This window comes from Mustelus asterias, chromosome 9, assembly GCF_964213995.1.
Source record: "Mustelus asterias chromosome 9, sMusAst1.hap1.1, whole genome shotgun sequence".
NCBI classification, from domain to species: domain Eukaryota; kingdom Metazoa; phylum Chordata; class Chondrichthyes; order Carcharhiniformes; family Triakidae; genus Mustelus; species Mustelus asterias.
In genome coordinates, this window is record NC_135809.1 from 112,244,466 (window position 1) to 112,250,001 (window position 5,536).

Genomic DNA, 5,536 nt, shown 5'->3' on the forward strand with positions numbered 1-5,536 from the left:
ATTGATCAAGATCCTTTTGCAATCCGAGATAACCTTCCTCACTGTCCACTATGCCACCAATCTTGGTGTCATCTGCAAATTTGCCTCTCATACTCTCATCCAAATCATTAATATAAATGACAAATAACAAATATGGGACAAAATCAGGTGAATGGAGATGAGGTACAGACCAGCCACGGCACAAGAGGAGGCCATTTGGCCCATCAAGTCTATATTGGCCCTCTGCGGAGCAATCTAGTCAGTCCCATTGCCCTGTTCTATAAATAAAAACGGGGAGGGGACTTTCATTCCCGTAAACCAGTCCTCCATTCAATTAGACGGTCGAAGATCTGTATCTTAACCCCATTTATCTGCCTTCGTTCTCTGATTTATTAGCTTTGCCCAAAACTAATCTCAATCTTTGTTGTGGGAACAATAGTGATGTTGAACATAGTTTATTTGGCTTCACAGTAGAAAACACAAATTACATACGAAAGGCAAAGGATAACCAAGGGGCTAATGAGATTGAGAAAATTAAGGTAATTGATAACAGCAGAAAAAGAAGTAAAACATCAGGGAATAAAAGTTGACGTCCCCAGGGAATGATGGCCTCCACCCTGAGATAGTGGATGTGCTGATTATAATTTTCCAGAATTTACTAGACTTCAGAACAGTCCAAGGAGACTGGAAGTTGGCAATGTAACCCTGCTATTTAAGAAAGGAGGAGCAAGAAAACAGGGAACTACAAGCCAGTCAGCTCGACACAGGGAAAGCACTGGAATCTATTCATAGAAACTCTACAGTGCAGAAAGAGGCCAGTTGGCCCATCGAGTCTGCACCGACCACAATCCCACCCAGGCCCTATCCCCATATCCCTACATATTTACCCACTAATCCCTCTAACCTACGCATCTCAGGACACTGAGGGGCAATTTTAGCACAGCCAATCAACCTAACTCAATCTTTGGACTGTGGGAGGAAACCAGAGCACCCCAGAGGAAACCCACACAGACACGAGGAGAATGTGCAAACTCCACACAGACAGTGACCCAAGCCGGGAATCGAACCCAAGTCCCTGGAGCTGTGAAGCAGCAGTGCTAACCACTGTGCTACCGTGCCGCCCTTGTTAAGGAAGCTTTAACAACGCACCTACAAAAATCATAGTGTGGACAAAGTCAACACAGTTTTATGGGAGGGAAATTGTGTTTGACAAATTCATTAAGAATTTTTTGAGGATGTCACTTTCAGGGTAGATAAAAGGGGAACCACCTTATCCTGGTCTCTCTCAACAGAGAAAACAACTTTTACCTATTCATCCTGAGGAGGTATAACTCAGTGGGAGAGCATTTGAGTGCAGCTCAAGAGGTCCCTGGTTCAAATCTGTGTGCCCCCTTAGGTGCCTTTTTGTTTCTCCAAATCTGTGACATGCATGTCAATTATGTAGTTCTGAAGGACTTTTAATTTTTGGGCAGCATGGTGGCACAGTGGTTAGCACTGCTGCCTCACGGTGCCAGGGACCTAGGTTCAATTCGTCTTCAGTGACTATGTGGAGTTTGCACATTCTCCCGTGTCTGCACGGGTTTCCTTTGGGTGCTCCGGTTTCCTCCCACATTCTAAAGATGTACGAGTTAGGTTGGTTGGCTATGCAAAATTGTCCCTTAGTGTCAGGGGACTTGCAGGGTAAATACTTGGAGTTACAGGGATAGGGCCTCGGTGGGATTGTGGTCGGTGTAGACTCGATGGACCAAATGGCCTCCTTCTGTAGGGATTTTATGAAGTGATGTGAGGATATTTATTTTCACCCAGAGGGTGGTTGGAGTCTGGATGAACTTCTTGAAGGGTGTTGTCGGTTTGATCGAGGTAATCAAAGGGGAATTGGATTGATTTCTGAAAAGAAAGTGCAAAGTTCTGGGGATAAAGGCAGGGGGAATGGGCTTATATAGAATGCTCTTTCAGCAAGCCAGTGCAGACTCAATGGGCTGAATGGCCTTCTTCTGCACTGTAAAGATTCTGTGATTCTGTTTGATAGTATTTTTATAAAAATAAGATTTTTGAGTTAAGTTCCAGAGATAGAGGATTGTACAGGACAACACAGCACAGAACAGACCATTCAATTCAACCACTGTATGTTTATGCTCCACTTGACCTCCTCCCATGTTTCCTCATCCAAATCTTTCATTGTAACCCTCTCTTCCCATCTCTCTCTTATGTTTATTTTATCTTCCTCTTAACTGCGCCTATAGAATTCAGTTCTTCTAATGTCTGTGATTGCAAATTCTCACCAGTTTGGGGGAAAAAGATTTTTTGTGAAATCCTATCAGATTTCAAGGTGACTATCCCATATTTACTGCTACCAGCAATGCTCTTCCCCAAAAAAGGAATCATTCTCTCTCTATCAAAATCTTTCAATAATTTTAAATACCCCTGTTAGGTCACCCAGAGAAGCTGGGGTTTTCCCGAGAGAAAAGAAGGTTGAGAGGCGATTCGCTAGAGGTGTTCAAAATCATGAAGGGTCTGACAGATTTGATGGAAAGACGTTGTTCCCATTGGTAGAAGGGTACAGAACCAGAGGATACAGATTTAAGATGATCCACAAAATAACCAAAGGCAACTTGAGGAAAAAGCTATTTTTACGGTGGGTAGTTAGGATCTCGAATGCACTGCCTCAGAGTGTGGTGAAGCCAGATTCAATTGTGACTTTCAAAAGAACATTGGATAAGCACCTGAAGAGAAAACAAATTGCACGGCTATGGGGAAAGGACAGGGGAGTGGGAATAGCATAATTGCTCTCATAGAGTAAGAAGTCCCACAACACCAGGTTAAAGTTTGGAATCACGAGCTTTCGGAGTGCTGCTCCTTCTTCAGGTGAGTCCACATCATGGCTCTCATAGAGAACAGCCATGGACACAATGGCCCATATAGCCTCCTTCTGCATTATAACCATTCTCCGATTTCAATGCTCCAGAGACATGAGTTCAAATACCACCAGAGCAGCTGGAATTTAAATTCAGTTAATGAAGTAAACCTGGAATCAAGTGCTAGTCTTAGTAATGGTAACCACGAAGCTACTGGATTGTCATAAAAACGCAACTAATTTCCTTTAGGGATGGAAACCTGGTTGACTTTTAACTGCCCTAGGAAATGGCTTAGCAAGCCATTCAGTTGCGCTTAAGAAGGTGGGAGCTATCATCTTCTCAAGGGCAATTGGGGATGGGTAATAAATGCTGGCCTTGCCAGCAATGCCCATATTCTGTGAATGAATTAAAATGAATTTTAAACAATGCTCATAGCAATAGCCTGGGGAATTTTGCTAATAAAATACTTCATCACATTTCTGTTCTAAACGTATTTTTATCTTTAAGCCAGTAAGGTAATAGCTTGATAAATGGGAATTTAATTATTTTTTGAATTAATTAACCTGCTCATCTTTGACATTGATTTAATACTTTAAATCTACAATACTTGCATTGCTTCTCTCTCATAACCAAATCCACTAAGAGGGTGATACTTATCTGCAAATGGAAAAAAAGCTCTGATCAGATCCAATTAGCTGGAGAAGGAAGTGAATAATCAAGGATACCAAGTGGCTGTCTTGTGTTTTAGCTCAAATAACCTGGGATACGGGTGTGATGTTCAACTGTTAACCTGCTATCTTGTCCCTTTAAAGGTCACAGCTGGAGCATTCCCTCAGACTAAGCCCGGGTAATTGCAGATCCTTGTAAACAGCTGGGGACAATTAGAGAGCAATTGTAACCATCTATACATCCCAGGCTCCAGGTCAGAAGAACTTAGCTGAAAAAATAATTGTTTTCCATCTGTAATAAAAATGCATTATGTGGAGCATGGCACTTGCCACAAGACCTACATATTATAAATATTGTTGGCACTTTTATCCTGCACATTTGGAGGCTTTAGATGCTACATAAATACAAGTTTGTAAGTTTATAAGGTACTGGTCACACTTCACCAGCTGCGATGAGAGAGCTACATTGTTTGCATGTCCGACAAGAGGCTCCCGAAATAAGTGCTCTACTCCCAGCTCTGCAATGGCAAGCAATCACTGGGAGGGCAGAGGAAATGCTACAAGGGCACTCTGAAAGCCTCCCTAAATAAGTGCAACATCCCCATCGATATGTGGGAATCGCTTGCCTTGGAACGCACAAACTGGAGAAGCATCCACAGAGGCACCAACCATCTCGAGCATCTCTGGGTGGACTATGCAGTGGCCAGGTGTAAACAGCGGAAAGAGAGGGCAGAATCCAGAGCATTGCACCCACCTACCTCATCAAACACCACCTGCCAAACCTGTGGCAGAGTCTGCGGCTCCAAGATTGGGCTATTTAGCCATCATAGAACCCACTTCCCCGGAGTAAAAGCAAGTCATCCTCTACCCTGAGGGACTGCCAAAGAAGAGAAGAAGAAATACAAGTTGTTGCTACATCCAAGATATCGGAAGAGGTTGAAGTAGCTGGGGCTATTTTCTTCAGAAGCAGGGAAGGCCGAGGTGGTGACTTGATCGAGGCATTTAAAATTATCAAAGTGATTTGATAGTGTAGAAAGAGAAAAAAAGATTTCAACTAGAGGGAGAGACCAGACCAGGGGCCATAAATACAAGATAGTCATTCATAAATCCAATAAGGAATTCAGCAGAAACATCTTTACCTAGAGAATCACTACCAGAAAGAGTAGAGGTGAGGTAAATAGTACAGATACATTTAAGGGAAAGCGAGATAAACATAGAATCATCATAGAAGCATACAGTGCAGAAGGAGGCCATTCAGCCCATCAAATCTGCACCAACCACAATCCCACCCAGGCCCCATCCCCATACACCCACCCTCACTAGTCCCCCTAATGCCAAGGGGCAATTTAGCATGGCAAATCCACCCAACCCCCACGTCTTTGGACTATGGGAGGAAACCCACGCAGACACGGGGAGAATGTGCAAACTTCACACAGACAGTGACCCAAGCCGGGAATTGAACCTGGGTCCTTGGCGCTGTGAGGCAGCAGTGCTAACCACTGTGCCACCGTGCTGGAGAAGGAAAGTTTGATAGAATGAGATGAAGTTTATGTGGAACATAAACACCAGTTTAGACCAACTGATCCGAATGTATTATAAATTCCATGTAATATTATTAAATGTGCAATACATATTGGTACAATATGTTTTTGACATCTTAATATCAGTTCGGAATTGGCCTGTTTTTTTAATTCAAAGCTCTGCATCCAACTTATACAGCCTTAATAAATTGAAATGATCAGAATATAATACCTCGAAGACTATAATATGTAAGCACTTCCCAGATGTTAATAGTGCCAGGGATCTGCCCATCAACAGGTAGAAATCTGCCTAGCGACAGCGATAACGAACATTCGAAAGATATGATGAGATATGATTTTCTCAGTAACAAGATTGGCAGGCATCTAGACAGAATCAGGTTTAAATTGCCCTAGAAACAGCTTACCTAGATGACTGAGAGATCAGTGGAGGTGTAAAAATGCTAATTTCTAGAGTCGAGAAATTTGAGAGATGCAGACAGCCAAATCCACAGAA